The following is a 24,434-nucleotide window of genomic DNA, read 5'->3' as shown; positions in this document are numbered from 1 at the left end:
GGGTTTATGCTGTTTGCACATAGCCATTTGAGCTTTGCCTCCGAGTGTGAAAGGCTTAAGTCAACATTATATCAAAACATGGAGCCTGGCTTATTTTGGCTTTTTGCTGAAACCTTAAAAAAAAACATTGAAATATGTGAGTGTGTTTTTTTTTTGTCTAAAAATAATTCGCTCATTAATGAATATATATCAAAAATATTTGGCAATGTACTGCTGCCCTATAATAAACATTATGATATCAATACACAGTTTAATTATTACATTTACTAAAAACATAACATTAATATTATGAATGAATTATTTTATATAACAAATAATTAATTGTACATTCAACACATCTACATTTTATTTTAATTATAGTGCATAATTTTAATGATCATCCAAGTTACAAAACAACTGTTACTTAATTACATGTTTTAAGTACATGTATGTTAATCAATAACTTTGAGATACAAAAGCAGTGATCGTACGCCAGTTTAAGTTCAAGTTGTACACGTATAAATGTATAAGTATTGAGTTAAGAAATTGTTCACCATTTTGTAATACCCGCCTAAATTGAACTGTGTTTTAGAGTATTCAGCAGAATTATGTACACAAGTTCATATATGAAAAAAACAACATCACATTTCGAAATACCTAAAATTTTAATACAATGTTAGCCCTTACCACTTTTACGTATTTTAAGGCATTTGTAGTCCCTTAGAAAGTTAAATTTAATTGATGGCCTTTTTACTAGATCCAAGTTTAAAAGGTTTCAGTTCCGACCCTCATGAGCTGAAAACAGCATAAAACCTGAACAGTCTGCAAGTTACTAGCAGGCTGGTTTGGTTTTATGCTGTTTGCACATAGCCATTTTTACTTAGCTTCTAAGTGGGAAAGCGTTGACAGAAGACTTATGATAGCATACTAACACCAGAGGCAGTGTGCAATGGCCACTGAAAGTAGGCAGGATATCAGAATTGTCCAACAAAAAAATTTCTCTTTCATCACAAGTCTTGACTCTAGGCAGGCATTCACAAAGCTCTTTAGAATTTTTTATTAAAAGTTCGGGGCATAAAACTTTGCGTAATACAATGTACGTTATAACCCCTCTGATTCAAATCCAAGACATATCTACCAAAAAAAAACTCAAGACGAGTCACTTCAAACACTACGTCTAAACGTATGTTTTGCATTACAATGTTTGAGTGCACAACAGATGTTATGTGATGTGATAATGAAATGTGATACTGTTACATAAGTTTAACACTCAAAACCTAGATGCACTAATGGCATAACAGAATATGAATGATGACTGATAGATTATGGGTATAACATGATAAATGAACGTTACATAGAATTTGATTACAACAAGGGCTGTTTGTAAAACATGCATGCCCCCCATATGGGCTGTCTGTTGCAGTGGCAGCCATTGTGTGAATACGTTTTTTGTCACTGTGACCTTGACCTTTGACCTATTGACCTGAAAATCAATAGGGGTCATCTGCGAGTCATGATCAATATACCTATGAAGTGTCATGATCCTAGGCAAAAGCGTTCTTGAGTTATCATCCAGAATCAATTTTACTGTTTCGGGTCACTGTGACCTTGACCTTTGACCTGAAAATCAATATGAGTCATCTGCGAGTCATGATCAATGTACCTATGAAGTTTCATGAACCTAGGCGTAAGCGTTCTTGAGTATCATCCGAAAACCATTTTACTATTTTGGGTCACCGTGACCTTTGACCTAGTGACCTCAAAATCAATAGGGGTCATCTGCGAGTCATTATCTATCTAACGATGAGGTTTCATGATCCTAGGCGTATGCGTTCTTGAGTAATCATTCCGAAACCATTTTATTATAATTTCGGGTCACCGTGACATTGACCTAGTGACCTCAAAATCAATAGGGGTCATGTGCGAGTCATGATCAATCTACCTATGAAGTTTCATGATCCCAGGCGTATGCGTTCTTGAGTTATCATCCGGAAACCATCTGATGGACGGACATACATACAGACAGACAGACCGACATGTGCAAAACAATATACCCCCTCTTCTTCGAAGGGGGGCATAAATAATAACCTAACACAGACCTACATTAGTACTCGAAAACACTGTTATTATATTGAAACAATTACTACAATAATTCTTACGATACTTACTCTGCAATTGATTAAAAGCTAATTTCAATTGTTTTATGGGAAAGTTGGATATAAAACAATAAATACAAAAGGGCTTCTTTTGAGCAAAACCCTGTTTCATTTTACATATAAAGGATACAAAAGAGAAAAACAAAACAAAACTAGGCGTAAGCATTCTTGAGTTATCATCCGTAAACCATTTTACTGTTTAGAATCACTGTGACCTTGACCTTTGACCAAGTGACCTGAAAATCAATAGGGGTCATCTGCTAGTCATGATCAATGTACCTATAAAGTTTCATGATCCTAGACCTAAGCATTCTTGAGTTATCATCCGGAAACCATTTTACTATTTCGAGTCACTGTAACCTTGACCTTTGACCTAGTGACCTGAAAATCAATAGGGGTCATCTGCTAGTCATGATCAATCTATGTATGAAGTTTCATGATCCTAGACCTAAGCGTTCTTGACTTATCATCCGGAAACCATCTGGTGGACGACCGACAGACGTACGGACCGACTGACCGACATGGGCAAAACAATATACCCCCTCTTCTTCGAAGGGGGGCATGAAAACTAAGAAACATTTGAATTTCCAAGTGAAATTCTAACACAAACTTTACCAACATATTAAACTTATTAAAAGCAGCGTGTTTTCTTCGTGATTTCCATATTCAAATTGAAGTCTTCATGAGTCATCAATCAACATGAGTCTGAAAAGGGATTTGCAGTGCGAAATTGAGATCTATGAAAAATGTTGAAACTCCACAACAACTTCCACCAGTAGAACCGTTTTGTAGAATGGAGGTACTCACAATCAGGTAGAATGTGAATGGACAGATTGTGTAGAAGAAATATCAGCAATAGCAATATTTAGCAGCCTATCTAGTGAACACACAAAGGCTTTCAAGTCAGAGTCCCATGGACCAATTCATTCCGTTCGTCCAATCTCAATATCTCCATGCAGAACTTCTGACCAGTAGCAGTCAATATCTCACAGAATTTCAGAATAAAACTTTTATTATAACTGATACATTAAATATCTGATACAATTTTGCACAAAACCCTCAATTCCAGCCAGTAGAAGTTTATATTCCAAGGGTTCAGCGCAAGACTATCTCATCTAAATACGCAGTTTATATTCCATGAGTTCAGCGCAAGACTATCTCATCTAAATACGCAGTTTATATTCCAAGGGTTCAGCGCAAGACTATCTCATCTAAATACGCAGCTTATATTCCAAGGGTTCAGCGCAAGTATTTCATCTAAAAACATCTAAAAAGCCGATCCAGTTTAAAGCCGGCAGGGGTGGCGAAATCAAATGTCCGAGTTGCCCGAGTCGTACATTTGCTTGTCTGGGCAACTGATTTTTTTCAATTAAGTTGTCCGTGGACAACAAGTTTTTTAAAAGTCGGGTCCAGGTATACAAAAAAAATACATTGTATTAAAGCTGTAATTAAGTTTTACAAAACCGGATTTTGACATGCGATTACATTGTCAGTGCTATTTGCGGAGCAATCAAGTTTTAATACGGGCACTCTCCTGCGCAGTGATCTCCCTAATTCTATAAGAGACCAGGAGCATGCCGCATTTTAAACATTTGGCCCGACTGTTAGACAGTGTACAGACTGGTTTCTTTATTTTTACAATCAGACGGAAATAAAAAGTATCAAAGTAAGATAATCAAAACACGGTCTACCTTGTTATTTAAGACGACTTTAATGGTAAAAAATGGAACTTTTTTTTTTAATCTTCAACAACGGAGCAGAAACCCGAAGCTTTGAGCAGTCCACCTCCCAAAAAAACTAAGAAAGATTATGATAAAAAATATTATCTAAGTAAACGCACCAGAACTTTTCAAGAAACTTGGCTAACAGATTTTCAATGATTACACATGTACCAGTTGATGATAATCAAATTGCTACCAGTAGCGGAGCCTCAGTCTGACAGGGCTCAAAATTAACTTTTTTTTCTACTTGCAAAACATTGCGAGCTGCTTTATTACCAACTCGCAAAATCAAAAACAGACTCGCAAATTTTGCAGTGTGTTCACTCAGAAAACAAAGTTTAAGTGTTAGTTTGGGATATTTTTAATGGGTTTTCAAATATTGAAAAAAATCAGCTATGATATTGTGTGTTGAGTGCGACGTCACCAAAATACAAATCAACGGTTAACTTTACTTTATCTTTTGTATTTTTATTTCCGTCTGTAGGCAAAATGAAACTAATTATGTTTGGCTTCGACGCCATGTCTGTGCAAGTTCAATGAACAAATGTGAATTGTCAACTGTTTAACGTTCTTTGTTCCAATACTATCCGCGTATCTGTACTATAAGTATACCAGTCTACATACAAGGTGCGCGCTTCTGCATACATAGACGTTCTATAAATTGACCTACGGTTTAGCGTTCATGACGTTGAGTGCATTTATATTACTAGTTTTTTTCCCACTATTTCTTTACTCGCAAAAAAATACTAGTGGCTTAAAACTTAACTCGCAATCAGTATTTTTCACTCGCATTTTGCGAGTGTGCGAGTGTTAATTTCGAGCCCTGGTCTGATGAGGTCCACATATTGGACTAGTTTAATTTGTTAAGATTACGATGTACTATGTTCAACACATGTTTTAATTACACTAGCTTTGCAAGATTAAAAGTTTTAGAAAGTCTTTATATTGTTTATAATATACTGCTATAATGAATGTACTATTGAAATACAACTATAAACAAAATAAGAAAATCATACTCATTTTGGTATATTCCACAGAATTTTACATTAATCAATAAATGCGTTTATAATTTATATAAACATTAACGGACAAGTGTTGTTCAGCAACGGACAAGTTAAATTTCCTAAATGGTTGTCCGTGGACAAGTTTAGTTTTTTGAGATTTCGCCACCCCTGAAGCCTAATCCCCTGATTCCTTGCTCGCTCATATGGGACTTAAACTAGACTAGTCATTATTTCTTTTTCTTCTTCACGGAGGCCTGTTGGGGAGGCGAGATTTCATCCTTATCGGGTAGACTGGTTCTCTGCTCCTCCAGACGGCTAGACTGGACCTTCTGGATCAGCCCGAAGAAATCTTCGTCTGGGACGGTTGGGGCGGGGCGGTTGTGTGGTAGGGCACTACGCTGATCATCAATCCGGGATCCCTGCAAAATATACCGGGTTTTTAATTATTTTTTTTAGGACCCATACAAAACACTTTTATAGACGTGTGTGTGGGGGGGAGGGGGGGGGATAAGGGTGGCGGCTGCATATAACAGGCAAAATGTCAACAAACATTTAAATGAATTTTTTTCTGGATTCCTAGAAAACACTCTTGAAGGGATGGGGGAGGGTGAGCGTGTATAACACACAAAAGGTTGGCTCACCCATTAAATATAATGCATATTACTGGTTTAGAAAAGATAAAGACTGTTTGTTTAGCTTTAATATGTAGAAATTCATTAAGAAATATTCATCTGACAGCTTGTATGACCATTTCTTAAACTTAACCAGAACATAACAGTACAGATCAGAAATTTATTACGATTTGTTCATAGAACACTATCAGTCATAATCATGTTATTATATTTTATAGACATATCATGAAGTCATTTGCAAAGTAAGTGATAATACAGTAATCAAAAGTGTACATTCCATCTAACATATTACATGACAGTGGTAGGAAAACAACAGGGTGGCAATCAGCTATTATGCTCTTAATATTAACCACATAATCAACAAAAATGCTCTGCATCATGCCATTTTCTCCTCGGAAACTCATTAGAAACTCCTGTTTAATGAACAAAAAAAGAGGTCACATCACATTTTTACCTGACAACGCATGAGCATTTCAAAGAAGCTGTCGTCTGGTACGTCGTTAACGTTTCTCTCTCGGAGGTATTGGTTGATAACGGCTTGGGAGTTGAGACCTGGAAACTGCGGTAGTGAGGCTCGCTGGTCGTTCATGCGTAACCCCTGAATGCCTGCCACCATGTCCAGAAAGTTCTCGCTGTCTGGGGTGGACACTTTGGAGAGATATCAACCAATATGGTTAGGAGAATATAATAAAATATTGCTGTCTGGCATAAACACTGCGGTATGATGTCAACCAGTCACATATGGAAAATATAATAAAATAATTTCTGGGGTAGACACTGCGGTTTGATGTGAACTATTAAAGTTGGGAGAATATAATAAAACAATGTCTGGGGTAGACAATGTGGTGAGATCTAAACCAGTCATGTTAGGAGAATATCACAAAACAGTCAAGAGAGAACATTATAAACAGCCTAATATCAGAAAATAATACACAAGTAAAATGATGAACCAGTCTAATAATAAGTCAAGGACAAGGAAAATGGTAAACCAGTCACTATAGGTGTATACATCAATCAATAGAGGAAAAAAATATCAACCAATTAAATAATGAAAATAATAGATAATAGAAAACAAGAAATGTGTTTGTGAAACGCTATGTCCCCATAGATTTGACCTTTGCCCTTGAAGGATGACCTTGACCTTTCACCACTCAAAATGTGCAGCTCAATGGGATACACATGCATGCCAAATATCAAGTTGCTATCTTCAATATTGCAAAAGTGTACATTAAATGAACGATTTTGACCCATATATTTGACCTTTGACCTTGAAGGATGACCTTGACCTCAAATTTTCCACCGCTCAAAATGTGCAGCTCCATGAGATACACATGCATGCCAAATATGAAGTTGCTATCTTCAATATTGCAAAAGTTATGGAATATGTTAAAGTTGGAGCAAACAAACACACAAACCAACCAACCAACAGACAGGGCCAAAACTTGTTTTTTTATCATTTGGCAGGTACAGATAATCATCTCCCTTTGAAGCTTATTACTTCCCTTGGATTTGTAAGGATGGCCTTGACCTTGACTTTTCATCACTCAAAATGTGCAGCTCCATGAGATACACATGCATGCCAAATATCAAGTTGCTATCTGAACGGACATAGAAGTTATGAGCATTTTTTGAAACCTAAACGCAGAAAACTAAACGCAAAGTGTGACGGAAAGACAGATGGACAGACGGAAGGTCCGATCACTATATGCCCTCCTTCGGGGGCATAAAAATAGAGGGAACAAGAGCTGTCACCATAGGATGACATATGCCCCCTATAAACGCTTTGATAGAAGTTATGAGCATTTTTCGAAACCTAAACGCAGATTTCAAAACCTAAACGAGGACCCTAAGTTTAAGGTAAAGGTCACAGGGGTAAAAATGTATGTGCCTATGGAAAGGCCTTGTCCATATACACATGCATACCAAATATGAAGGTTATATCTCAAGGGACATAGAAGTTATGAGCATTTTTTGAAACCTACATGCAGATTTCGAAACCTTAACGCGGACCCTAAGCTCAAGGTCAAGGTCACAAAATTTGTGTGCGTATGGAAAGGTCTTGCCCATATACACATGCATACCAAATATAAAGGTTATATCTCAAGGGACAGAGAAGTTATGAGCATATTTCGAAACCTAAACGCAGATTTCCAAACCTAAACGCGGACCCTAAGTTCAAGGTCAAGGTCACCGGGGTCAAAATTGTTAAGCCTATGGAAAGGCCTTGTCCATATACACATGCATACCAAATATGAAGGTTATATCTCAAGGGAAATAGAAGTTATGAGCATTTTTCGAAACCTAAACGCAGATTTTGAAACCTAAACGCAGACCCTAAGTTCAATGTCAAGGTCACAGGGGTCTAAATTTTTGAGAGTATGGAAAGGCCTTGTCCATATACACATGCATACCAAATATGAAGGTTATATCTCAAGGGACATAGAAGTTATGAGCATTTTGAGAAACCTAAACACAAAGTGTGACGGAAAAGACAGACAGACTGACGGACGGTCCGATCACTATATGCCCTCCTTCAGGGGCATACAAATTAAAAATAAGTCAAGTGAGCTCTTAAAATGATTAAACCAGTCTGGAGTTTCTAATATGATAAACCAGGTATTGAACCAGTCTATTGTTGACTCCTTTGACAAATGTATGGAAACAGTAAAAATATTTTTTTTTAATTGGATGAAAACAGGAGACAATGACTGATGTCTTAGTAGACAGCCTGCAATGACTGCTATCAATCATATATGACTCTTATAATTGACAAACTTATAACATTTGGATCATAAGTGTCCTAGATCTAACGGGCAAACAATTAATAAACAGATGGAATTGTTTCAGTTGCAGGATAACTTAACTTTTTAAGTTTTTGCAAGATCCTATTTCTTATGTTTTCAATGTTACCAAAAACCGCAAAATTTGTCAGACAAAAACCCCCTGAAATAATGTGTATTTTCCCCATATTTATCCACATACTGAATTTCATAAATTTAGCTTCTGTAATTTTTGAGTTCTAATATGATCCATATTAATCTGAGAGACGTAGCTGTAATAACCCTAATGCTCCCATTGTGGCTCTCTATCCACATATTTAGTTTCTTCAAATTAACTTCAAAGTACTCTTTGAGTTATTGCAGGATGCAGATGATTGGGTCAGTCGGACACACAGACTTGGACTAAGGTCCAGTTTGGTTACACGGGTAGAGGACTAATTAAAGAGAGCACCTGTAATGCTAACGCATCTATAAGTGACAAGTGCCAATAACTAATATGAATCCATATAAGCCTGGGAAAACGTGGCTGAATGAATGAGCGGTAAGTGTCTTCCAACATTAGCCAGGGCAGTCTGTTTATCAGAGACGACACTTTCAGCTGTAATGGTATTTTTTAGTTGAAAGAAATTGTTTTCATAGCGAAAATCAATGTTAGGCAGAAAGTTTCGTCCCTAATCTGGGTCTACACTTTGAGCATGTGCATTAAGGCCTATTTTTCCAGAGTAAGACTCATATATAAGCAGATACACATTTCTGCCTAACATCAGTTCAACACTTACCCAGTTTGGGTTTGTTCTCCTTGTTTTCTGACTCCAGGAGTCCATTTTTCTCCCCAGGCAACTTGAGGCTGCACTGCTGCTCATCGATACGGCGACCTTGGAACTTGCTCAGCAGATCAAAGAAACCATCATCTTCTGGGGACAGTGTCTGAATAAAAGAAATTATATAACTATCAAAGGATCGATGAAAGACAAAGTTTACACCAATTATAATATACACAATGTACTACAGCTTACCTCAACCATAGAGACCTGATTCTTGGCTATGATTGTCTCTGATTTAGCTACAGCTTACCTCAACCAAAGGGACCTGATTCTTAGCTATGATTGTCTTTGATGTGGCTACAGCTTACCTCAACCATAGGGGCCTGATTCCTGGCTATGATTGTCTTTGATGTGGCTACAGCTTACCTCAACCATATGGGTCTGATTCTTGGCTATGATTGTCTCTGATTTAGCTACAGCTTACCTCAACCATAGGGACCTGATTCTTGGCTATGATTGTCTCTGATGTGGCTACAGGTTACCTCAAACATAGGGCCCTGATTCTTGGCTATTATTGTCTTTGATGTGGCTACAGCTTACCTCAACCATAGGGACTGATTCTTGGCAATTATAGTCTATGATGTGGCTACAGCTTACCTCAACCATAGGTACCTGATTCTTGGCAATTATTGTCTTTGATGTGGCTACAGCTTACCTCAACCATATGGACCTGATTCTTGGCTATGATTGTCTCTGATGTGGCTACAGCTAACCTCAACCATAGGTACCTGATTCTTGGCTATGATAGTCTATGATGTGGCTACAGCTTACCTCAACCATAGGGACCTGATTCTTGGCTGTTATTGTCTCTGGTGTGGTTACAGCTTACCTCAACCATTGGGGCCTGATTCTTGGCTATGATTATCTCTGATGTGGCTACAGCTTACCTCAACCATAGGGACCTGATTCTTGGCTATTATTGTCTTTGATGTGGCTACAGCTTACCTCAACCATATGGACCTGATTCTTGGCTTTGATTGTCTCTGATGTGGATACAGCTTACCTCAACCATAGGGACATGATTCTTGGCTATTATTGTCTTTGATGTGGCTACAGCTTACCTCAACCATAGGGACATGATTCTTGGCTATTATTGTCTATGATGTGGCTACAGCTTACCTCAACCATAGGGACCTGATTCTTGGCTTTGATTGTCTCTGATGTGGCTACAGCTTACCTCAACCATAGGGACCTGATTCTTGGCTATTATTGTCTTTGATGTGGCTATAGCTTACCTCAACCATAGGTACCTGATTCTTGGCTATGATAGTCTATAATGTGGCTACAGTTTACCTCAACCATAGGGGCCTGGTTCTTGGCTATGATTGTCTCTGATGTGGCTACAGCTTACTTTAGCCATAGGGGCATGATTCTTGGCTATGATTGTCTCTGATGTGGCTACAGCTTACCTCAACCATAGGGACCTGATTCTTGGCTATTATTGTCTTTGATGTGGCTACAGCTTACCTCAACCATGTGGACCTGATTCTTGGCTATGATTGTCTCTGATGTGGCTTCAGCTAACCTCAACCATAGGTACCTGATTCTTGGCTATGATAGTCTATGATGTGGCTACAGCTTACCTCAACCATAGGTACCTGATTCTTGGCTATGATTGTCTCTGATGTGGCTACAGCTTACCTCAACCATAGGGGCCAGATTTTTTGCTATGATAGTCTATGATGTGGCTACAGCTTACCTCAACCATAGGGACCTGATCCTTGGCTATGATTGTCTCTGATGTGGCTACAGCTTACCTCAACCATAGGGGCCTGATTCTTGGCTATGATTGTCTCTGATGTGGCTACAGCTTACCTCAACCATATGGACCTGATTCTTGGCTATGCTTGTCTCTGATGTGGCTAGAATTTAACTCAACCAGGGAGGCCTGATTCTTGGCTATGATTGTCTATGATGTGGCTACAGCTTACCTCAACCATATGGACCTGATTCTTGGCTTTGCTTGTCTCTGATGTGGCTAGAATTTAACTCAATCAGAGAGGCCTGATTCTTGGCTATGATTGTCTCTGATGTGGCTACAGCTTACCTCAACCATAGGGACCTGATTCTTGGCTATTATAGTCTATGATGTGGCTACAGCTTACCTCAACCATTTGGGCCTGATTCTTGGCACTAATTGTCTCTGATGTGGCTACAGCTTACCTAAACCATAGGGACCTGATTCTTGGCTTTGATTGTCTTTGATGTGGCTACAGCTTACCTCAAACATAGGGACCTGATTCTTGGCTGTGATTGTCTCTGGTGTGGTTACAGCTTACCTCAACCATAGGGGCCTGATTCTTGGCTATGATTGTCTCGGATGTGGCTACAGCTTACCTCAACCAAAGGGGCCTTGTTCTTGGCTATGATTGTCTCTGATGTGGCTACAGCTTACCTCAACCATAGGTACCTGATTCTTGGCTATGATAGTCTCTGATGTGGCTACAGCTTACCTCAACCATTGGGGTCTGATTCTTGGCTATAATTGTCTTTGATGTGGCCACAGCTTACCTCAACCATAGGTACCTGATTCTTGGCTATGATTGTCTCTGATGTGACTACAGCTTACCTCAACCATAGGTACCTGATTCTTGGCTATGATTGTCTCTGATGTGGCTACAGCTTACCGCAACCTTAGGGGCCTGATTCTTGGCTATGATTGTCTCTGATGTGACTACAACTTACCTCAACCATTGGGGCCTGATTCTTGGCTATGATTGTCTCTGATGTGACTACAGCTTACCTCAACCATTGGGGCCTGATTCTTGGCTATGATTGTCTCTGATGTGACTACAGCTTACCTCAACCATAGGGGCCTGATTCTTGGCTATGATTGTCTCTGATGTGGCCACTGTCATGGATTTCTGCACCTTGGGTATCTTAGGTCTTGCCCCGCCATGTACTGGGATTGTCTCTCCTTTCTTGTCCGGCGTGAGCTTCATCAACTCCATCTGTTACATGCTGTGTCGCTGGGAGACGCCGGTACGTCGGTCTGGAATTTAAAAATAATAATTTAATTTTTCATTATTTTATGTAATATGTTATGTAAATTATATATATATATATATATATATATATATATATATATATATATATATATATATATTTAATTATAGTAATATTTTTATTTCATATAAAATATACAATGAACAATTTTATTTTATTGTATTTTTTTCATTTTATGTTTCATTTTAATAAATTTTCAATGATTTTAAAATATAAGCAATTTTATATAATTTTGTAAATACTTAAAAAAAAAAAATTCTTTTAAACAAAAAATATATTTGATACTTCAGTTGTGTTAATTAACCCCTTAGCACTTAGATATGCACTTTGACTCATTTGTAGTCCATTAGAAAATCGAATTAAATTAAACACCTTTTCATGCTAGATCCAATTTTTAAAGGCTCCATTACTAACCCTGATATTGAGATGAGCAGCAAACAGCATAAAACCTTAACAGCCTGAAAGTTGGCTGTTCTTGAATAATGCTGGTTGCATACAGCCATTTTCACTGGACTTACTGCATGGGCATCACGTGTCATCCCAGATCAGCCTATGCAGTCCTCACAGGCTAATCAGGTATAACACTTTCCGACTAGATTGGATTTTCTTTAAAAGAGACTTCCTAATAACAAAAAATTCAGAAAAAAGCAGAAAGTCCTTTGTTGACCGCACAGGCGTATCTGGGACGTGTTAGGCATGTGCATTAAGCCCAGATTTCCCTGAATGTGATTTGTTAACAAGCTATAACATACACATTCCAACATCCAGATGGTCCAAGGGGCTGGGCCTGTGACCTTCGTCTGGCCCCACTTTGATGCCCAGCACTGACTTGAGGTCAGCAAGGTTCATCTGGGCAGTCACCTGACCTGTCTCATCTCCAATCTGAAAACACATCATCAAGCAATATATATGTGAAGTTCAATTATGCAAAAACTGTGATTAACGCAGGTGCATAAAAGGTCCTATCAGATTAGCCTTGTTAGTCCACTGCACTGTGCCCACTGCACAGGCTAATCTGGGATAACGCTTTGGGCACATACATGAAGCCTAGTTTTCCAGAATGAGGGAAAAAATATTCTGCGTCCAATAAACACTGATGCCCTTGGTGGAAGCCTTGTCAGTATTGATTCATTGGCCCATTTGAATAAGGCCTAGTAGACAAATAAGATGTAAAGGTACACACGAGCACCACCTTGCGGGTGCAGACCGCTCATCTATTTTTCTTTTTAAAGGTGAAGGGACTCTCATTTTCAATCACAAAGAAGGGAGGGGTGGAGTGAAGAGGGGTGTATAGTGTGGGGTGTGGACATTATTTCATTATCTTCAAAAAATGCGAAAAAATTGCAAAAAAAATTCGGAGGGGGGGGGGGTGGGGGGGTGGGGGGAGGGATTGTGTGATGGTTGGACGGTATTTCAAACATAACTAAAAAAAATAAATATTTGTGTTTTTAACCGTTTCCAAAAAATTAATTGGGGGGGGGGGGGGTAGGGGGGTGGAGGGGGGGGGGGGTATAGTGTGAGGGTGTGGTGGTCATTTGCAAGACAATCTTAAAAAAAAAAAAAAAAAAATTGGGGGGGGGGGAGATTCGGGTGGAGGGAGTGGGGGGGGGGGGGTTCTTGGGTGTGATGGTTGGACGGTATTTCAAACATAAAATAATAAAAATAAATATTTGTGTTTTTTAACCGTTTCCAAAAAAAAATTGGGGGGTGGGGTGGGGGTATAGTGTGAGGGTGTGGTGGTCATTTGTGAGATGATCTTAAAAAAAAAAAAAAAATTAGGGGGGGGGGGGGGGATTCGGGGGGGGGGGGGGGGGGAGGGCACGGGGGATGTTTTGGGTGGAGTCTATTGTGGTATGTCAGGTAAGAGGAGTTTTGTCAAAGTATCAATCAAATCTAATCATAAATAAAGAAGTTAGAGCAATTTTAGCAAAATTTAATAATTTGACCTTGAGAGTCAAGGTCATTCAAAGGTCAAGGTAAAATTCAACTTTCCAGGTGTAGTAACCTCATGATAGCAAGAAAGTATTTGAAGTTTGAAAGCAATAGCCTTGATACTTTAGAAGTAAAGTGGATTGAAACACAAATTTAACCATATATTCAAAGTTACTAAGTCAAAAAAGGGTCATAATTCCGTAAAAATGACAACCAGAGTTATGCAACTTGTCCTTTTACTGTACCTTTATGATAGTTTGCGAGTGTTCCAAGTATGAAAGCAATATCTATGATACTTTGGAGGTAAAGTGGACCAAAACACAAAACTTAACCAAATTTTCAATTTTCTAAGTATAAAAGGGCACATAATTCTGTCCAAATGCCAGTCAGAGTTACATTACTTTGTCTGCACAGTCCCCTTATGATAGTTAGTAAGTGTTGCAAGTATGAAAGCAATAGCTTTGATACTTACGGAATAAAATGGACCTAAACACAAAACTTAACCAAATTTTTTCAATTTTCTAAGTATAAAAAGGGCACATAATTATGTCAAACTGCATGCCAGAGTTATCTAACTTTGCCTGCCCAGTCCCCTCATGATAGTAAGTAAGTGTACCAAGTTTGAATGCAATAGCATTGATACTTTCTGATAAAAGTGGACCTTAACGCAAAACTTAACCAAAATTTTCAATTTTCTAAGTATAAAAAGGGCACATAATTCTGTCAAAATGCACGCCAGAGTTATCTAACTTTGCCTGCCCAGTCCTCTCATGATAGTAAGTAAGTGTACCAAGTTTGAATGCAATAACATTGATACTTTCTGAGAAAAGTGGACCTAAACGCAAAACTTAACCGGATGCCGACGCCAACGCCGACGCCAAGGTGATGACAATAGCTCATAATTTTTTTTTCAAAAAATAGATGAGCTAGAAATGAGATCATGTGATTTGGCTTGGTAAAGTGTTCATAGATAATAGTCATGCAAGTATCCATGCCTTGCAGAAAGTGGTGTGGATGCAGTCAATTCAGGTAAACCAAGAAATTTAACTTTCTAAATTAGTCTTTAGTAAGTGTTCAAAAGTAGGTGAATACAAGGTCAAAATGAGGTCAGTTAATATGTGTGTGTTGATAGTGTTCAAAGACATAAGTCATGCAAGTATTAAAGCTTTGTCTTAAAGCATAATTGATGGAAAACAAAACACTTTATTTTGGTAAAACTTGTACAGACAGACGGACTAATGAACGAATGCATGAACGGTTGGTCAGGCCAATTACTATGTATACACTTCCAACATCAATTGATTCCAGAAGCACAAAACTACCACTTATTGTAAAATAACAGTTTAGACCCCATACTTTTTAAAGCAATCAAGCAATTAACATTAAATTATTTAGATTGACTTAATGTTGGACATGGATATTAATATTTTGTAGAAAAGGACAATTTTACAACTCAGGGGCCATAACTCTGCCGTTCAGAGCTCACCAAACTAGGATCTTTGTCTAAAGCACACTATATAACTGGAATCATATCAATTCAAAGGAACTGACTCTTCAATCGAAAGACAGTCCAGAAGTGTTGGTTAAATTTGTTCCTCTAAAGTGATCTCGTAATTTCAAAACAGATCCTGTTCAAAGAAGCAAACATCCTTCCTAACTTTTAAGCATCCTATTTTTCCAAATTCTCAAGGTACAAACTTCGAAGATTCAAGTTAGTTTTCTTACAATGAGAAATTTGTTCAATGCGCAACAAAAATTATCGTCTATTTCATTTATTTCTGCAACATATTGTTTGCTTTCTGTGTGCATAGCAGACATTCACTTTACATTGTGTGAAAAAAATGTTGGGGAAAAAAATTGAATCTTTAAAATTCAATAATTATATTCACTTTGGATTCACAGTGAATTTGTACACACCAGGAGGGCATGATCAGTTTCCTGGCTTACCTCTTTAACGATCTCGAGATGCTTGCTGGCATACTGGAGAGCCTCCTCGTTATGCCCGAGGGCCGTGTGGGCGTTCCCAAGGCTCCAACACGCCCGACCCTCCCCGACCCGGTCTTCAAGCTCCTGGGTGATCTTGAGGTGCTTCATGTGGAACTCTATCACCCGCTCATAGTCCTTCAGGAGCGTGTATGTGTTCCCGAGGCTATAACATGCCTGGGCCTCCAGCGCCTTGTCACCCAGCTGTTTGGCAATTTGTAAAGTTTTCCTGTTGAAATATAAAATCAGGGATTGTATTTAGCCTTATTCAGAAAACTACTTCTTTGGAACGAAATAGATGCAACTTCCCTTCCTATTTGCCTTGGGAATTGTTTGGATGGAAATTGTTTTGTTTTTTTTAATATATCCACTATTGAGAGAGAGCCTGGGCCTCTAACACCTTATCATCCAGCTGCTTGGTAATTTATAACGTTTATCTGCGGGAAAATACAATTATAGTGCTTGTTTGATGATTTGTAACATTTTTTCTGTGGAAAATGTAATGACAGGAAATTCAATTGAAGAAGAATCTTGCTTTGTTATGCAGGCATTTTGCAACATATAATAATAGTTCTTGTTTGGTAATTTGTAACGTTTTTGTGTAAAGAAATAATATATATATATTGCTTGCTTGGTGTTTTGTAACATTTTCCTTGGGAAAATATATGATTGCTTAGTGATTTGTAGGTTGTCCTGTGGAAGAATATCATAGTTTTTACTTATTGATTTAGAAATTGTTACAAAAAATATTATCAGTTTTTATTTGTCAATTTTTATATTTTTCTATTTAATATTTGTGTATGGTTATATATAACAAGGGCTGTTTGTAAAACATGCATGCCCCCCATATGGGCTGTCCATTGTAGTGGCAGCCATTGTGTGAATACGATTTTTGTCACTGTGACCTTGACCTTTGACCTAGTGACCTGAAAATCAATTGGGGTCATCTGCGGGTCACGATCAATGTACCTATGAAGTGTCATGATCCTAGGCAAAAGCGTTCTTGAGTTATCATCCGAAAATCATTTTACTATTTCGGGTCACCGTGACCTTGACCTTTGACCTTGTGACCTCAAAATCAATAGGGGTCATCTGCAAGTCATGATCATTCTACCTATGAAGTTTCATGATCCTAGGTATATGTGTTCTTGAGTTATCATCCGAAAACCATTTTACTATTTCGGGTCACCGTGACCTTGACCTTTGACCTAGTGACCTCAAAATCATTAGGGGTCATCTGCGAGTCATGATCAATCTACCCATGAAGTTTCATGATCCTAGGCCTATGCGTTCTTGAGTTATCATCCGGAAACCATTTTACTATTTCGGGTCACCGTGACCTTGACCTTTGACCTAGTGACCTCAAAATCAATAGAGTTATCTGCAAGTCATGATCAATCTACCCATGAAGTTTCATGATCCTAGGCGTATGCGTTCTTGAGTTATCATTCAAAAAACCATTTTACTATTTTGGGTCACCGTGACCTTGACCTATGACCTAGTGACCTGAAAATCCATAGGGGTCATCTGCGAGTCATGATCAATGTACCTATGAAGTTTCATGATCCTAGGCCCAAGCGTTCTTGAGTTATCGTCTGACAACCACCTGGTGGACGGACCGACAGTCCGACCGACCGACCGACATGAGCAAAGCAATATACCCCCTCTTCTTCGAAGGGGGGCATAATAATAGTGCTTGTTTGGCAATATGTAATGCCTTTCTATGAAAATTTTAAATAATAGTGCTTGCTTGATTTGTAACGTTTTTTTTTAAAGGAAAATATAAAAGTTTGTAACGTTATTCTGTAGAAAAAAGTACTAAATGTGCTTGCTTGTAACATTTTTCTAAAGAAAAATAGGCAATTGGTAATATATTTCTGTGGACAATTACAAGAATAGTGCTTGGCTGTTGATTTGCAACATTTTTGGTAGTACAATATAATAATGTTTGGCAATTTGTAACATAATTATATGCAGCAAAATATCATATGTGTTTGGTGATTTGTGCATCTAAAGGAGAAAAACTAATTTGTAGCCTGATGAGTTTTTTCTAACAATTAAAATATTTTCTTACCTGCATAATTATGAAATAATTACAAGAGCACCGCATAACGGGTGCCACGCTCGGCTGCGGGTGCAGTTTTGAAAAAATGAAAGCTTGTCAGAATTTTTTATGTGTGTAAAGATCACAGTGACCTTGACCTTTGACCCAGTGACCCAAAAATGGGAGAGGCGTGTAGAACTCATCAAGGTGCAGCTACATATGAAGTTTCAAAGTTGTAGGTGGAAGCAATTTGATTTAAGAGCCAATGTTCAAAACTTTAACAAAATGTTAAGGTTTTAGCAAGACGCTGACGGCGGACGACACGACGGGCTTGCTATGACAATACCTTGGGTTTTCTCTGAAAACTCCGAGCTAAAAACAGGATAAAAATCAAAATGGTGAGCATAGAAGGTAAGCGGGTCCACACATAATGTAGCCTCTGGGTTGGAACGGACCTCATAAACTTCAGAATACACACCCAAAGAAGGTAACGGTTTGACTGCAGAGAAAGTTCACACAGTTTTATGAAATCCCAAAAAATAATAACAATAAGAGATGTGTTTGTCAGAAACACAATGCCCCCTATTGCGCTGCTTTGTAGCCATATATTTGACCTTTGACCTTGAAGGATGACCTTGACCTTTCACCACTCAAAATGTTCAGCTCCAGGAGATACACATGCATGCCAAATATCAAGTTGCTATCTTCAATATTTAAACAGTTATGGCCAATGTTAAAGTTTGACGCAAACACACAAGAAAACAAACCAACAGACAGGACAAAAACTCTGGCGTAGGGAGTGTTTTTGTTTTTGTAAGATTTGAAATGGTGACCTATATTTTGAGTTGACCCCCCTTACCAAACATCAAACTTTGCTTACAAGGATTTTGTATAATATAATGAAAATTTGGACAATCTTAGGGCAATAATTATGGCATTAATAATGTTGAGAAATGTGAATGCTAGAGTGTTTACAAACCAATGTGGACGAACTGACAGCGGACAAAGACCAATCCTAAAACCTCATCTGAGCAATCAGGTGAGCTAAAAGTGTGTTTCACCGATCTGAGCCATTTTCCAACTTGTCCAAGAAATCAATAAAACCAATGTATTGACTAAGTTTCACGATGATTAAGAAAAATATGTGACTTCTAAAGTGTTCGATCACAAGGTTTCTCTCTATAAAGTCACATAAGGAAAACTGCCCCACCCCCCTGGCAGTCATGTTTATTGACCCATCGGGACCATTTGCAAACTCATCTGAGATATATATAAAACCAATCTTTTCACCAAGTTTCATGATGATTGGGCAAAAAATGTGACTTCTAGAGTGTTCACAAGCTTTTTTTACTACATAAATTATTCATCTGACCAGAACCATTTTCCAAATCAACTCTCGTATCAAGGAAACAAATGTTCTGACCAAATTTCATGAAATATGGGCAAAAAATGTGACTTCAAGAGTGTTCACATGTTTTCACTATATACATTTAGAGAAAAATGCCCCGCCCACTGGCGGCCATGTTTTTTCACCGATCTGGACCATTTTCAAACTTGTCCGACATATCAATAAAACCAATGTTTCCATTAACTTCCATGATGATGGGCCAAAATTGTGACTTCTAGAGTGTTTACAAGGTTTCTCTTTAGCCATTTAAGGAAAACTGCCCCGCCCACTGGCGGCCATGTTTTTCAACGGACCGGAACCACTTTTGAACTCAACCAACATATCATTAAGACAGACATTTAGACATAGTTACATGAAGATTGGGCATTAAATGTGACTTCTACAGTGTTGACAAGCTTTTTCTTTTTTTTTGACCTAGTGACCTAGTTTTTGACCCAGCATGACCCTGTTTCGAACTCCATCGAGATATCATTTGGACAAATCTTCTGACCAAGTTTCATGAAGATTGGACAATAAATGTGACCTCTAGAGTGTTTACAAACAAATGTTAACGGATGGACGACGGACAATGACCGGTCACAAAAGCTCACCTGAGCAATCAGGTGAGCTAAAAAGTTATGACCATTAAAGTTTTCAGGGGGACGGACAGACTGACATACTGACTGACTGAAGGACAGTTCAACTGCTAAATGCCACCCTACCAGGGGCATAAAAACAAACAAGCGATGTGTTTGTGAAACACTATGTCCCCATATATTTGAACTTTGACCTTGAAGGATGACCTTGACCTTCACCTTTCACCACTAAAAATGTGCAGCTCCATGAGATACACATGCATGTCAAATATCAAGTTGCTATCTTTAATGTTGCAAAAGTGTACATTAAAAAAGTGATTTTGACCCATATGTTTGACCTTTGACCTTGAAGGATGACCTTGACCTTTCACCACTCAAAAATGTGCAGCTCCATGAGATACACATGCATGCCAAATATCAAGTTGCAATCTTCAATATTGCAAAAGTTATGGCAAATGTTAAAGTTTGACGCCAACACACAAGAAAACAAACCAACAGACAGGACAAAAACAATATGTCCCCCGCTAGAGTGATAAACAACTTAGTTCAGTCTGATACCCACCTATAGTGTTCAGCAGCTACTTCAAACTCTCCCAGGAATATGTGGGCGTTGCCTAGGTTACTGTAGGCCCGTCTCTCGGCAGCCTTGTCACCAAACTCACGGGCTATTGCTAACCTCTACAATACAAGACACATTGCCAATCAATGGATATTACATGAGCAGGGTAATGCAAAAATGGGTCTTTTGTCATATGCTGACAGCAAAGCTCCAGAAACGCCTGTGCATTTGTGCCGTCTGGTCAGAATGAGACCACGAAACATTATGTGAATTGATAGCAGACAGGGTAGCTCCTGACCAGACTGGGCAAACCTTGAGTGGCTATAGAGCAGACAAGGTAGCTCCTGACAAAACAATGCAAATTAGCAGGCTGGTCTGGAGCTATGCTGGCCACATATGGCATAAGACCCATTTTCGCATTTTGCAGCTCATACAGAAGATTTGGAGCACACAATTAATTATTAACTGATGATCACTATCTCCACAATCGTCACAGGAAATACATTTTGTTTGATTTCAATGTAATCTCACTTTCATTTTATTTCATGTTTAAAGAAACATAAAAAAGTTATATTAACTTTATTTTTCAAATATAGTTGTACACATTATAATTCCATATTTCTTGAAAGTTTCAATGGACTGTAATATCATCACAAGCTAACAATTATGCACTCCATACTTCTAAGTCAGCATCATTAACACTCTGTTTCTCTACCATATTTTTTAAAGAACCAAATTTCTATGAAATAGCAACAGCGCCGTAGCCACGCTGAGGCACACCGTGGCAGTTGCCTCAGCTAAAATTTGCAAAGCAATGTTGAGATTACAAGGAAAAAAAGGAAAATATATGTCAAAGAATAAAATCTATATAAGAAATTGAGGCAATTTAATCAATTTAAGGCACTATGATATTCACAAACAAATATTATCATTGAGTACAATTGGTTCATGTTGAGGCAGATAATTATTTCATTTTAATAACTTCAATTGATGCCAAATGGCTGAGCAAAATGATTAGGAAAATCCGTATATTGAACAAAGCGTCGCACTGTACACTTCGATGCTACAATCATTGTGGATATCGGAACGTACCAAGCGAGGATCCAGTGTTTTACAGCCAGGTCTGGGTCTATTTTGGACCTAAACACACTTCGGGTGGTTGGCGTTTTTGCCTTTATTGGAATTCTCCTCTTTATGGCCGGCGTCGAGTTTAATCCGGGACCGTTTCAGGTGGTAAGAATCTTTGTTTACATTAGAATTTTCAAATTATAATATCCCGCGTATTAAACTTTTTTGATATAAAGAAGTTCAAGTCTTTTCTTTTTAATAGTCAATGAAGTTGATGATAGAACGTTGATGATAGAACTGTCAACTGACAGAAAATGATAACGCAGTGCTAAAACAAAATGTTACACAAGAAAATAGAAAAAATGGCCAAAAACTTAACTGATTTAAGATAAATATTTGTACTCCTCATGATAAGCAATATGCCCCCGTGACGCAGTTGGTAAGGCGTCAGACTCTGGATCCATTGCTCACTATTATATTGTCACTGCGTTGGTTCGAATCCCAGTAGGTCCGTGTTTAAGTAAATTCTATCAATGATCCTTTTTATATGTGTTTATGATTGAAAACGCTTTTGATTTAATGCATTTAAATATTTCTTTAAAGAGCCCTATTGTCTTTCAAGCTCTAAATGAAAAAACAAATCGTCCACGAATTTTTTCATGGTGAACTTGTCTGAACTACAACAGCAAGTTTGCGGAAGCTGATTTGATGTTAACCTAAGAAATAATATTTTGTATTGGTTCTTGTACATGTGAGCGGAGTTTTAGCGCATTGCAAAGGCTTAAAACGTGGACACATTCTTCTATGAAAGAGGAACGGCTTAATGGCATCGCTTTAATGTTTGTACATGAACAAATTCCAGTTGATCGAAAACAAATTCTTCAAATGTGGGATTCAACTGGAGACAGGAGTTAAATTAGCGTTCAATAAGATTGATATTTAAAAGTTGAATAATAATAAAACATGTTCATGAAACATTATTCGCTAAAATGTTTGATAGATCTGTTTCTTCATATTATAAGGTAGATCTATTTTATTTTAGTATTTCAATAATAACAAGGGCTGTTTGTAAAACATGCATACCCCCCATATGGGCTGTCCGTTGTAGTGGCAGCCATTGTGTGAATACGATTTTTGTCACTGTGACATTGACCTTTGACCTAGTGACCTGAAAATCAATAGGGGTCATTTGCGGGTCACGATCAATGTACCTATGAAGTGTCATGATCCTAGGCAAAAGCGTTCTTGAGTTATCATCCGAAAATCATTTTACTATTTCGGGTCACCGTGACCTTGACCTTTGATCTTGTGACCTCAAAATCAATAGGGGTCATCTGCAAGTCATGATCAATCTACCTATGAAGTTTCATGATCCTAGGCGTATGCGTTCTTGAGTTATCATCCGAAAACTTTTTACTATTTCGGGTCACCGTGACCTTGACCTTTGACCTAGTGACCTCAAAATCAATAGGGGTTATCTGCGAGTCATGTACAATCTATCCATGAAGTTTCATGATCCTAGGCGTATGCGTTCTTGAGTTATCATCCGGAAACCATTTTACTATTTCGGGTCACCGTGACCTTGACCTTTGACCTAGTGACCTCAAAATCAATAGGAGTCATCTGCAAGTCATGATCAATCTACCCATGAAGTTTCATGATCCTAGGCGTATGCGTTCTTGAGTAATCATTCAAAAACCATTTTACTATTTCAGGTCACCGTGACCTTGACCTTTGACCTAGTGACCTCAAAATCAATAGGGGTCATCTGCGAGTCATGATCAATGTACCTATGAAGTTTCATGATCCTAGGCCCAAGCGTTCTTGAGTTATCGTCTGACAACCACCTGGTGGACGGACCGACAGACCGACCGACATGAGCAAAGCAATATACCCCCTCTTCTTCAAAGGGGGGCATAAATATGTAAAGCACATTCTATTATCCATATACATACTATGGCTTGTATGAGAGAGCTGTGTCTCAATTTTTTCTTTTTTTCTATCTGACTTCAAATGAAGTATATGACTATTTTTCTGTAGTTAAGTTTGTTACATCATTGTCACTTCAAACACCATTCATGGTACCAGAATATAAAATTGACAATGAACTTGTAGCAGATTTTTTTTGTTAACTTCATTGAAACCAAACGGTTATATGTAGCATCCATGATTCCGATAATTTAGGTAATAAATGTAGTTTAAATGGCCTTTTAAAACGCACCAGAGACGTTCTTAAAATACACGGTTAAACTTACAAAAGAGTATTCAAACATTTAAATGTCAATACAATATAGCTACAAAATCATGAAAGTATTATATTTTTTAATTATGCTGTTGTTTTCCTGTTTTTTTAACTGTTGTTGTTTTATCTAACAGTTATAAGTTTTCATACCAAATCAACTCTTACCAGACACTGACCTTTAGAAAGCTTTAGTATGCATGAATATATGGAAGTACTCTTATAGTGAATACATGACTTTCTGTACTGGAACTGGATTAAATAGATCAAAGAAATCCAAATGACTTACTGTTATGCTGTAATTTGTCTTGCAACACTCATGCACGTAAAAACAAAACAGAATATGAAGATAGGGCACATTTCAATAATGTCATGTATGCTAATAAGCCCCTAAGTACCTGGTAAACGTTCAAAAGCTTTACTTTGCAAATAATTTTTTCCAAATGAACCTGGTTCTGGAAAAACCGGGCTTAATGCATGAGTAAAAATTGTCTCTGATTAACCTGTGCGTACTGCGCAGGCTA

The 24,434-nt window shown here is 38.0% G+C and overlaps 3 protein-coding genes across 6 annotated transcripts in view; 1 reads left to right on the top strand and 2 right to left on the bottom strand.

Moving 5' to 3' along the window:
• Positions 1-24,434, bottom strand: part of LOC127837785 (uncharacterized) — a 605,533-nt gene that overhangs the window by 512,491 nt on the left and 68,608 nt on the right. The window lies entirely within an intron of this gene.
• LOC127837806 (solute carrier family 49 member 4 homolog) overlaps positions 1-24,434 on the top strand; it is a 583,680-nt gene that overhangs the window by 525,194 nt on the left and 34,052 nt on the right. The window lies entirely within an intron of this gene.
• Positions 1-24,434, bottom strand: part of LOC127837799 (G-protein-signaling modulator 2-like) — a 616,832-nt gene that overhangs the window by 578,750 nt on the left and 13,648 nt on the right. The window contains exon 4 of the mRNA XM_052365191.1: positions 20,607-20,722. The gene's annotated coding sequence lies outside the window, so the exon portion shown is untranslated. The remainder of the gene's footprint in view (positions 1-20,606; positions 20,723-24,434) is intronic.

Source organism: Dreissena polymorpha, chromosome 7, assembly GCF_020536995.1.
Source record: "Dreissena polymorpha isolate Duluth1 chromosome 7, UMN_Dpol_1.0, whole genome shotgun sequence".
Taxonomy (NCBI): Eukaryota; Metazoa; Mollusca; class Bivalvia; order Myida; family Dreissenidae; genus Dreissena; species Dreissena polymorpha.
This window is presented reverse-complemented; position numbering and strand designations above follow the sequence as displayed.